Source organism: Anoplolepis gracilipes, chromosome 5 (genome assembly GCF_047496725.1).
Source record: "Anoplolepis gracilipes chromosome 5, ASM4749672v1, whole genome shotgun sequence".
In the NCBI taxonomy this organism is placed as follows: domain Eukaryota; kingdom Metazoa; phylum Arthropoda; class Insecta; order Hymenoptera; family Formicidae; genus Anoplolepis; species Anoplolepis gracilipes.
The window spans coordinates 4,044,756-4,058,093 of NC_132974.1; the positions used below are offsets into that span (position 1 = coordinate 4,044,756).

The following is a 13,338-nucleotide window of genomic DNA, read 5'->3' on the forward strand; positions in this document are numbered from 1 at the left end:
TAGTGCTTTTTAATAAAAACATAAATGAAAAATGTCATTGCTTTGTATTGGCTACACTGTATTTTATACGATTATATGTAGCAGCGAGATACTTGTACTGCAAATATAATCGTGATCGAGCACACATTAATTTGAAGAAATAACATTAATTATAATTAATGTTCAATCAGTTGCAATTGCTATGGCAATTATATTACGGTAAGATTATTATACAGATTACGATTTATATATTTTTGAACATATTTTTAATAATGTATAAAACATTCAAACACGTAGTTTGTCAATTTGCAAGAATTAATTAAAAATAATAATCTCTAGATGAAGGTTATTACATTTATTATGCAGCTGTATTGCATAGAACGTGGAATAGAATAGCATCTATTCGTAATATAACTTAGGTTTTATTTTATCGGACCACGTATATATAGTCGAAAATCCACACAAAATCCGTGTTAAGCGCATCGTTTTTGTCCTTCTATTACTTTCTGTTCTTTTTAGAAGCAGGTGCTTATCTCGTTTCGCAGAAATCTCGTGTTCGATGTAATATTATACGTCGTCACATCTACATGAATTTAGCTTGCTTTTGTATCCGCACTGTCGTACATATATATAAACAACGCAGCTGGGCTCGCGCTACCGAGAATCCCCCCTCTCCGGCTCCTCTCCCCCTCGCGCGAGACGACAGCGAACTCTCATTTTTTGGAATAGATGTTAGTATTGTCTAGACTATCGCGAGGGTCAGATTGAATTTTTCGAGATTCTCATCAGCATTATAACCGTTACATTATGTACGCAATATTGTGTAATAATATCAAGAGTGATAAATCAAGTTGTAACGGGTCGTCAAATAACTAGTGACAAAACCTCGTATCATATGCATTCTGTCCGATACATTTATCTTAGTTTATATTCAATATAACGCGTCTACGTTTGCGTTGATGTCGCGTTTAATAGAAATTAAAACGAACGATTCACATAGTGAATAGGTATCTCGCGTAGTGTAAACTCGAAATCTCGGATATCGAACTGCCCTAATGAAACCGGAAGTCGACATGTTTAGCCGCGCTTGTGTACAGTGTGTTGTGTGCGATCATTTGTGGCGTCGGGATGTGTTTGTAGTATACATAAATATAATCGCGATCGAGGATCGTGAGTGTCGAAGAAACGGAATCAAGTTGATCCCCGTCATCATAAAATATTACAGTACGATATTATAATATATACAGTTATAAGAATCATATCGAATTACGATTTTAGATTATTGGAAATAAGTATTGCGTTTTTTTAAGTAAACGCGTTTAGTGTATATCAATCGATCGTTTTATTATGCGTAGAGATACGATACATCGCGACGGTAATCCGATAGCTTCGTGATTTTCAGTTTCGCAGTTTCGAAAGAAATAAAATTGTCCAAAAGTTACGAGAATAAATATTGTCCGCGAGTAAAAGTGCGGCAGTGCCGAGAAATGTGTCGGGAATACCGAAAAAAAAGTAATCGTGATTGTCGTAAGAACGGAATTACGTCCACCGCTGGAATTAATGCTGCGATCGCTACATTGATAATTATATTACGGTATGATATTAAGATTTATAAAAACTACTTGTGTTTCTCAATACATTACGATTTTATGTTATCGAGAATATATCGCCCGCAGAGCTTGTAATATCGGGTGTACTAAAAATAACATAGGACAATTATATTAAACACATTAGCTCTATTTTGTTTACGTTTTTTATATACTTCGCTTTCTCTCTTTCTTTGTTTCTGTTTTTCATTCTCCTCTGCCTCCCTTTCTCTCTGTCAAATATACATTTGTCTCATTTCAAATACAGAAAGTTTAAGGAAATAAAGTGAGCAGATATACCCAAAATATATTGTCACTATAGTATAAATATGGCAATTTTCTATCAAATAAATTCTTTATAGTCGGAAAAACATTGTTAAATATATTAAGTGATATATTAAAGATGATACATTAATTTATAAATAAAGCAATAATTGTTTAATATATAAATAAAGTAATAAATGTTTAATATATAAGAGGGAAAGAATTTTTCCCTGATTTTCTAAGACTCGTATTTTATACATATTTCAGAACATGGTATATCTGCTGGAAAAAATGATTACTCTTGTTCTATTTTTTATTTAAAAAACGAAATGAAAAAAAAACGAAACTCTTTTTGAACGACAGATTCGATTTCTATATCATAAAATATATAAAAAAAACGTGAATTTGAAAATATTTTTACATTGAACATTTATTCAACACTGTTTAAAAGCTTTATAAATTTGGATTATTTATATGTAAGAAATCAGATTTATATCATATTTTTAAAAAGTATACATAAAATATTTGGAAATTGTCATTTTCTTGAAAATCTGTTTAAAAATCAAATTTTGTTTAATAATTAGTTTTTAAAATATTAATTATTTTAAATATCATTTTCTTTTAAATACATTTTTTTATTTTATTTTACAGATCGACATTGTGTGCTACAATCCTGCTGTTGCGCATCGTGCCGGTAAGTAATAGTGATTTGAAATATTATAATGTTATGTAATACACATTTGTACGATTTCTCATGATAGAGAAGAAATAGTTTATTAATTGTAAGGGTCAAAACTTGGAATTTCTTGAAGGACATTATAACTCGAAATTCTTACTCGTGTACAAACATATGTATACATATATTTCTAGCTGTCATTTTCTGTCGTTTTGTGTCAAAAGATACAAAGTGTTGTGTTTATATAGTACTTTTCATTTTTAATTACATAATAAACAAAATATAATTTATCAATAGTGAAGACCCGGAAGAACTCTGTTCACAATAATTTACGTATTATTTTACATATCTATGCAATCATTTTGGCAGGATATTTATTTTTGTTGTAAAGTAATTTCTCACTTCATTTAGCAACAAATATTATAAGATTCAATAAAGTATTATAGTCGCGGTTTGTACCATTTTATTCATTTTTTCTTTTTAAAATTGTGCATGTCAATTGTTACGGAAGTGGCTTATGGGTAACTGTGGGAAAACGCGTGAGCAAATCGAGACGGAACATCTTTCGCCGCATTCCTCCATAATTCATCTTCGCTTTTCTCACTACGCTTGTCCTTTTTCTGCTATTTCTCTCTCGACTTGCGCCACGATCCGTGCTTATTCATTCAAATTCCAGGCACCTTCTCGCAGAATCGAAGACGCGACGTATTCGATATGCATTCCCATGTATACGTATATACACGCACGTATGTGCACCATACGCACCGATCAGTTGGCAAGTGGTGAACGTGGGCGTGGCATTATCACGAGCGTAATTTTAAATTAAAATAATATATTGCCACTTCGTATCACGCTACTATCTTATCTCGCTTTAATTTATTAATAATAATCACTAAACATATCGTATGTGAAATTCTCGATTAGTAATTCAATAGAAATTCGCAACGGCAGTAGAATATACTATTTCTCGAGTATACTAATTCTCGATTTCTATTTAAGTTATCAAGTATATAATGAATAAATACATAGGATATAGTTGCTAGAAAGCACATTTCACTATTAATTATTAATAGCAAAATAAAAAATATGCGTGTATAATATTTCAATTTTGATTTTAAAATTGTAAAACTTTATAAATTATATTTTTCAAAACAAAAAATGTAATTACATGTATTTATATCAAGTTTGTCCTGAATTTTGCACTAAATAATGTAATTGAGGTTTGAAAGTGACACCCTGTATAGCTACTGTTACGCACATAACTATCACCGGTGAACGACTAGATACGCATCGCTGCTTTTTTCCCATCGTGCCAAGCGATCATCGATGCGATCGCCAATTCAAATTTGAGCCTACCACCGGAGGCTAGAGAGACGGTTCTTTTACTGCGACCCATAACGTTTCCGTCGAGTCGCGAGAGAACGGCTGCGCGCACGTGGATTCTTCGAAATTAATGAACCGCGAGATTCGAAGCTGTTTGCCGAAGAGGCGCATCCGAGAGGCCTGCAGTAACGCTAATTATCTGCGCGGGTAAACTATGTGGCGGAAAATGCGAACGCTCTATTCTCGACGTCGAATCATTTTTCGAACGGCAGTATAACGAGAAATACACAATGAAAATCATATACATTATTGTGTGCCAGATATAAATACTTTTTGAGAAAATAATAATGGACTTCTATATAATTTATTTTTTCTAAATTCTAATATTTTTATAAAACTTTTGAAGACATCATTTTACGATTAAAAATCACTGTTATTATTTGATAGAGCAAAATATTATATATTGTGTTTTAAATATTAAATATTATATTTTTCTTAATTATATAAATTAAAATACATTAATACAAAGTATTTTTATAAAAATTGAAAACATTCTTAATAATGTTTAAATAGAAATATACATTATAATTATAAATATAAAAGCAACCTCGAATATCAAAATGATAACTAACATGATTAGTATAAATGAGTATTACCTATAGATTTAAACGCTCACTAAAATAGAGCAAATAAATTGGTTTCCTTCAAAATAAAGGCTGCGTGAGAGCGCATTCGTGTTGCACAAATGTCCAATAAATATAAATAAAACTTAAATTATCCGAACGACTTATCTGCGTCGCGTTAGATCGGTATCACGATCCCGGAGAAGCGATCATAGGATGTGTGTCGCTGCGGGCATCTCGCGAGCCGCATACGTCAGATGGATTTTTCTAGGTGTAGCTTCCTGTCTGACGTCACAATTAGTCCGATTATAATTACGAGCGAAAGAGAGAGAGAGAGAGAGAGAGACGCGGCCAGCGGTTACACGCCAGAACGAGGAACAGAGAGACACGCATTAACGGCGTAGCGAACGACGGTACTAGAGCTGACAAGCGGGATAATTAGGCGGGATGGGACAGGACGTGCGCATTAATTAATTAGCCCAATCTAAGTCCACTTCGCTTATTGTGCGCGCCCGTACGCGCACACGAACTGGACGCGACCTCAAAACCTATGCACTACGATTTCGAAAGCGATATGTCGCACGATCGCGCTAATGCAGTATTTCAACCAGTCATTGAATCACGAAGGTAAACCGTTAATTTTGTCGGAGATATTAGAGTTTCTGTTCACCGACAAATTTCAAATGTAAAATGTAAAACCTCTTAACTCGCCAATTCTTATCAAAGCTTATATCTATATACATGATGCATGACACATTGATGTGATATTAAAATGATATTTAATCTTCTATTATTCCGGTTAAGAATTGAAGATTTCGTACACAAGTTTTATTATCTCAATTATCAACAGCTCTCGATTTAGTAATAATAATATTTAAATTTAATTCTTAATCAAATAATCAAAATGTATAATGTCAAAAATTGAAAATTAAAAGGAATTGGCTTTTATTAAATTTGCGCTAAACGAAGATGGAGTGTAAATCCATTCAGGAATCCGTGTAGCCGGCGGCTAGTACGACTACAGATACGCGTTTTATTTAATGGGCCTTAACATCCTGACGGAGGACAATCAACCGTGAGATCCGCAATGCGGCGTCTCGATTTCCGCGCGCCCGAGCAACAAGCCATCAAGCAACGAACGTCCGGGACTTGAGATCTTTAGCAAGGCCAGACCGCCCCTGGCTACCCTGGAGTTCTCTCCCTCCGCTGCCGCATCCCTGAAAAAATAATTAATTTATGCTAACGAATGAGAAGCGTAACGGCTGGCGCTCTTAAATTCGCGCCATTGAGCGACCAAGTGTCCGTAAGTCCCTTCTGCGAACGAGAGCGTTCCTCTTCTCTCTTCCCGCTCTTTTCCTCTCGCTCGACTGGTTTCCGTCGAACTGTTCGAAACTGGTTGCAACCCAAGGGACGCGGACACTCCCGAGATCCAGGAGAGCAAAGCGGAAACGAGCGGAAGAGTAAAGGATTGAGATCGGGCCGAGTCCTTGAGGAGAAGAGAGTAGATCTCTCCATAATTAATTTTATTATTAGAAATTAAATCGCAATTCACAACGAATTCTGTTTATTTCTCGAACAATAACTTTTGCGATTACTTACTGATTTACAATGAAGCTACACTCAAAAAAATGATCTTGCAACTTCAACAAAAATTTTCTAGGTGTAAAAAATTAACTGAAACAGATAAATTATTAGCAAATGCTGTGATACTGCATATATTTTGCACTTAATTTAAATGACAGAGACAGAATTTATATCTGTACTATTAGTTTAATTTAGACAGAAAATTTTTCAATGATGCTTATCTTTAAGGCCTATTGTCGAGGACAATTTTATTTGTGTTTAATATTTGGCAATGGGATCTAAATTTTCTACAGGTATTGCTAGAATATTGCTGCTTATAAATTCTATACGTGACAAACAATATTCTAACAGATACAAAAAGTAGCGATAAATTTTAATTGAGACATCTAGAAATCTATCTATATTAGCAACATATTTTTTTGAGTGTGTAAACCGTAAAAATTATGACATTTTTTAAAATAAATAATTAATATTGTAGATATTATATTTATAGAAGATATGCTTTTTTTCTAATCTTTTAAACTTTAATTATGCGTATAGAAAATTTTTCAAGCATCAGCGAATGTATTATTAGTTATTCCGACAATAGCGGTGAATGCTTTAAGACCTTTTCAGAAATATTCGTTATCGTTCTCGCTTAATTTCTTCTCTCAGGAAAATTAAGTCGAATTCAGGTGCAACCGCCCGAATATAACTCATTGTCAGTAACAATGCGTCGTTGCAAGGACAGCTTAGACTTTTTTTCTTTCATTTTTTACGCTATAAAACTATTTTTTTCAAAAGAAATCTGAAATCTTTATCTTTCTTTACATACGTCTACTATTCATCTTGCCAACAAATTTTATCGATGCAAGTTATATTTAAGCACAAGATTTTTACGACTATGAAATATATACAGGCGCGAAAATTAATACAGCATCTTTAAAAAATAATGCAGTAAATTTTTACTGAAGCTTTAATCTGTAATTTTGAAGATACAATAATTAGAAAGCTTAGACTCTGTACAATATCTAAAAGTAATCTCTTCGTCAGATTAGATCACGCGAACGAAAACTTAGTTACATCGCAAACAACGCGTAAATTGCTGTGCTGCTTTAAGCATTGCAGTGATTGAAGGGAGCCACTCGAAAGTTACTCCCTCGGCTCCACGAAATTTTACACAGGGCACATCCGGGGAGGGAAGCAGCCCGGTGTGACGGTGGGGGGTGCGAGATGGGAATTTTATAACGAATAAAATTTTAAGCGCCTTATAAAACCCGGCAAGTGTGCACTAGCAGTCTGTAATATGGGCCGTATATCCATGCACCATCTCGTGTACATAAAGTCCGTCTCTCTTCTTCTGTCGCTTCCTTCTGAACTCCCTTCCTGCCATTCGCACATCCTCTCTAGCCCCCGCCATGGTTCTTCCTCTTTATACATTCTTCGTAATATTTATTATTTTATATGTGCTTTGTTTATTATTTCGCTACGATACAACATAGAATCTACACAATTTTAATGAGCCAGTATTATATAGCGGGCTTTTCAATGATTGTGCATATTCGCGAATTTCTGCAATATAATATGCATATAATGAGCATATAAAATAATGACGGAATAATAGTTAAAATTTTATGCGAAACATTCTAAATATAAATGGCTAATTAAAAATTGATTTTATTGTTAATCTAATTTTAAAAATTTGAGAATTTAAGTCCCATCAAAATCTAATATTTTTATAATATTATTGCCGTTGTGTTGACTCTTAATTACGATAAATAATCCAGGTATGCGTAAAACGCAACCGATTTCAAACCCAATTTTCCAACAGCACCTAACAGACACTTAGAATTGAATTAAGAATCTCGTATGCAACATGCTTTTTTATATACGAGAGTACGCGCGTGCATTGCAACTTAATGATATTTTGGAATGTAAAAATGCTCTCGGCCTAGCTAGACTCTAATTGGCTGACCGGCTATTTCTCTATGAAGAGAACTTCGGTGGCGAGAGTAAATGTATATGTTATCCATCTTTCCTTGAGGCCACGTTTCCGAGCAAATAAGGCCAGTAATCTCCTCCCTTCCTCTCTATTTATTCGCGATTTCCTGCGTTTGCATACTATAGTTGCGTACAATGTGTTTCTCTATCGAGATGTGAAATAGCCAAAGGATATAGTAATCTTTTGTTTACGACGAAGATATAACATCGAGATAAAAGACAATTAAAATAATTTTATTAATATACTATATAATCAGAGTGTTTGCTTCCTGAAAACACATGGAAAACCTTGAATTCTCAGGGATTTCTTTTTTCTTTTATCTATTCAAATTCTTAATATAATATTGAATATGAAATACATATTCTTTGCAATTTTTAATGATAAAAAAATTAAAATTTTATGCAAGTAAAAAATGCTTATGAAAGTTATTCAATTTTTTACTATATTTATAAATCTAGCACTTGAAATTAAGAGACTTGTGTTTTTATAAATGAAAAATATTGGAAAACGTATGAAAAAAAAAGTTTTTACAGAAAGTTGTATTTAAAAATCTTGCAAATATTCTCTTTACTTGTAACAAAAACATCTGGAAAAACAAAGAATTTTCAAATTTTTTATAAGATATGAATAGACACCCTGATAATAAAATGTGTCAACTTTTAATTCAATAAAATTATTATTAAATTAATTCAATACAATAGAAATGTGAGTACAATTTAAGGCGTAAATTTTATTATAAAATTATGCATTATATAAAAATGATATATGCAAATATAAAGTCGACACAAAAAGATAATTTTATTAGATTTAATGTATTTAATATTAGTAATTTTAATTTAACTTTCTCTTTCTCTCTTCTCCTTCTTTTTCTGTATGTGTATTTGTGTAGTAAAATTGTCTGCACTCAGAAACTTTATTATTTATTTGCCAAGAGTGGAAAATGAAAAAAAAAACATTGGGCAAATTAACGCAAGCGATGACAACGTGCAACAGATTTTCACCTCAATAATCAATTATTGTTTTATTGTCTGTCATCCGATCACTTTGGAATCAGTCTTATGTTAGTATCGATAAATGATGCAGCGCATTATACATGTTACTAAAGATCTATGGGATTTATGAAATTACTATTCAGATATATATACCTGACGCATTAATCGTAAGAAAAGAAATTAAAAAAAAAAATATATATATATATCCATATGAAAAAATACTTTTAATAGCAAATTGCAATGTATCTACTTGTAACATATCCTATTTGTCGCATAAGTATTAAATAAATCCCACACGATACAGCTCGAGAGGACGATGGCGTTATCTCGCGACCAAGAATCAGCGTGGTACTTTTTAATGATCGGCGAAATAACGTGTCGTTAATAAATTCTTTCACATTCCTTCCAGGCATATATATACAGTGTAACCGATGTAACGCCGGCGCTAATGCGTCTAAGACGAGATAATAAATTCCTCCGCGTGGAGAATAAAAATTGCGACGTACGTAACGCACCTGCGGGAAAACACCTGCCGAGAGAAATAAGATACAAGAGAAGAAGACGTGGTCTCCTGTAAACGCCGTAAAATCTAGATGCTGCTTCACGCAGCCGTACACAGAATGAACGGGCCGTGAAATATTTATCGCTCGCTAGTAGATTACGTTTATTTACGATTTTCACCATGATCCATACGTTCAAGAGAATATCATTCAATCGGATATAGCAATAAACTATGTTCATCGTGACTAAACCGTTTTTATACTCGCCATTAAACATGACGCGTTCGGTTTACCTTCGAGAAGAAAGAGCTCCCCGAAAATAGACTAAAATCAGTTTGGAAGGAACGCGCCTAAGGATCTCGATATTATTCCTCGCGTCCGGTGTTATAAAATTCAGTTATGAGGCCCGGTCGATAAATTCCGATCGGCCTACCGAAATTCTGACTTCGAATTCGGATACGAGGCGGCCACCGGGAGCGGTTGCCCCCCCGCGGATACGCCGGACATTATGCCCATATCTTATCTATCATAATTCTCGGAAAAACCGGCTTGTACCTCCCTTTCTCTCTTTCTCTCTTCTTATATACTTCGCATATATGTGTACGCGCGTACGCATACACGCACACATACGAAAGGCTCTTATGAGTAGCTAATGTATTAAAATGCATTCTAAACCTGCTCTGACCGATGTCACCAGGGTCAGCATGGGGACCGCAGCTTCTCTTTTTTTTTTTTCCTGGACCAGTAAATCCGTTTTATCGTCCATTCTAGTGAAGATCATCTCGGTTTCATTTCGGACATAGTCTTTTTCTTTCTCAGTTTTTGTTTCTCTATCTTTCTCTTTTGGTTTGATCTTTATTTTTCGTTGATTTCTAACTACCGTATCCCTCTTTTCATCGTTTTACGTTTCAGAGATGCATCAAAGCGGTCTCCTTTTGATACTTGATTGAATTCATTCAAAAGCCTACATTTTCTTCGTCTTTAAGATTCCAACCGTCATTTGGTGATTGTTGCATTGATCGATGATGGACATATTTTTCGATGAATTATTTCGCGTTTTGAATAGTATCGCAGACTCACGTAAATATCTTGCAATTCATTATTACAAAAATGTTTAAAAATACACACAAAGTTGTATAACTTAAAAATAATAGTATAATATATATAATATGTAATTATACTATTAAAATAATAATACAAACACATACACATAATAGTAACAAGTAAGATAATAAAAATATATCATTTTTATTATTATTTTTAGAATTTATTTGATCTTTTACTATTTTTATTAAATTAATGTTTTCATTTTCTAGCACAAGTAGATAATATTATATAAGATATTTATGTATTCTATACATAATATCTTATGCATTATATTTTCTTGTATGTTATTTATCGCAAAACATTTATATTTTGAATCGATAATTGTTTTTTTTATAATTTATATATAAATTCTTTAGCTTGTCGGAATGAAAACGAACAATCATCGCGCTTGGGTGATTTCTTTGCAATAATCTTATTCTTTACAGAGTCAAATTCTAAGGAACGAGAGTGACAATCTTCACCTGGCCGTTCTTTCTTGTTAAAAGGACAGTGAGGTTTCTTGTTTACACACCTGGATGCTATTGGTGTGAATGGTCCATAATAAGAGCGAGTTTACACGTGTGTGCATGCGGTCTCTAGAAACGTTTCCTTGAAAAGCAGGGTATAATCCAAAGATGTGAACGAAAAATTAAAACAGTCGATTTCTCGCACAGCTTCTTGGTTATAAATAACGCATCTGAAAAACAATTCTTATTTTAGTTTCATGCACAAGTATGGAGCACACAATAAAATAAACGAATCTTTCTATAAGTTTTATACGACAATCTATCATACGGTTAATAAACACACGTGGTTGTGGTATATTAAAGAGAAAGTTCGTATATGCAACATTCAAATAATTATTTTGAATCTTCCTGCAAGATTAGAAAATCGCCGCTTCATTCCTGCGAGGTGAATGGACATCGCGTATTGAAGTCAAATGTTAACGCATTGCAGATGCGGAATTATTAGGCCATTAAGCGATTATCATTAATCGATTCCTCAATAGAACATCAATCGGTTTAAAAAAGTATTGCATAAACATAATTAACATTAATTAACATTAATTAATACTTTTTTTTTACTCGATGTACCGTAATACACATTAAAATATAATTACATAATTAAATATAATGTAATTATACAAATTATATTAAGTCTTAAAAAAATCCTATCTTCAATTAACTTTTTCTTAATATTTTTATTTATTACCTATTTAAATCTGCTCATTAACATTTGCTTGATTATTTTCGTTTAAAATCAAGCTTCCATCCTATTTCAAATGTATCGAATTTCAACGGTACGGCAGGAAATTCTCTACATTCCTGATCGTCGAGAGAACAACGATGTCGCGGTTGCTACCACAGGCAGCGGAGGAAAACCTTCTCGAGTTTCCCTCCCTCTCTCCATTTTCGACTGATCGATCTCTCGATCAGCGGGATCGACGTCCGACGATGGTGCATGCGTACGCTCCGGGGAATTGGCTTCAATTTAAAACGAGCCGCGGACACGGCCTAATCACTATATACCGGGGATATTAGCTAATCTCGACCAATTAGACGTAATGGCTGGATTAAGACGGGTCGCACACGCATGCTAAAATTGAATATTATATAATCCTCGGACGGAACCATGCCATGTTTCCCACGTGCGTTATATATCGCGAACTCTCGGCCGTCATTAGCCGCTGACTTCTACCTACCTACGATCGCCGTCGCGGCCGCGTGTGTGGGACTCGAGGAAAACGAGACTAACGATCTTCTAGGAGAGCGGAGAGCGATTTTCTGCGCCGCAGAGAACGCCGCGCGGAAAGCTTTTGTTGCGTGGACACGCGCTAACGTCTCACGAGCTTGTTGCAGGCACCGCGGTAATAGAAAGTAACGTATGTTGTGGAGTGTGGAGGGAGGAAAGGGGCACAGGAAACGAGAAATTCACAAATGGAGATAATAATTGTACGAATCGGTTGTTCATTAAAATAAGATTGGAAATAATCGCGTTTCTGCAGGCTCATGAAATTTTTTTTTTTTAGAAGTTAATTAGCGTAAAAAATATTTTACAATATATTATACTATTATCGTTGAGAGAATAAGAAACTTAATAATTTTAATAAAATTTGTGACACGAATATATCTGCAAAACTATTATGTAAATTTATTTATTACTATAAACGTATTAATTTCAACTAAATTAAAACAATATAAATGTCAAAATATATATATATATATATATATATATATATATATATATATATATATATTTACGCGGAAGCCTTAGATTAGCCGTAAAGTAATAAAATAGAAGATAATTGCTGACAAGTATATAATAATAGAAGAGACATGTGGAACATTAATGCTCACAAAGTTAATTATAGTTATAAAGACAACCGTTACATGAAAGTTCAGCGTAAACAGTTATCGCGAACACACAGCATCGAACAGTGAAATACAATTCGTAATAATAGGTCAGATCTCCTAGAGAGTTTCAAATAATAGCTTCTAATAATTGATCACATTGACATCAAGAAGACGTTTCTTTGTCGTGTTTCTACCAAACTTGTGATATGTATCTTTTCTTGTTACTAACGGCTTTTACAAACGTTACTAATTATTGGAATTTATCGTTAAGTTTTAAGAACATAAGTATCGAATATTTCACGTCAATCATAGTTAGTTTTTATTGGATTGCACAGTGTGTGTATTATTGTTACTACCTTAGTGAATTTTATAAAGAGGAAAACGATATTG

At 33.6% G+C, this 13,338-nt stretch overlaps 1 protein-coding gene across 16 annotated transcripts in view; it reads left to right on the forward strand.

The window, feature by feature from the left end:
* Window positions 1-13,338, forward strand: part of Zfh2 (Zn finger homeodomain 2) — a 374,611-nt gene that overhangs the window by 165,516 nt on the left and 195,757 nt on the right. For 13 of the 16 annotated variants that reach the window (XM_072892289.1, XM_072892280.1, XM_072892292.1 and 10 more), the window contains one exon: window positions 2,481-2,523. The gene's annotated coding sequence lies outside the window, so the exon portion shown is untranslated. Of the gene's footprint in view, window positions 1-547; window positions 1,574-2,480; window positions 2,524-13,338 lie in introns of those variants that run through there. The other 3 variants (XM_072892291.1, XM_072892286.1, XM_072892288.1) reach the window with 2 other exon arrangements.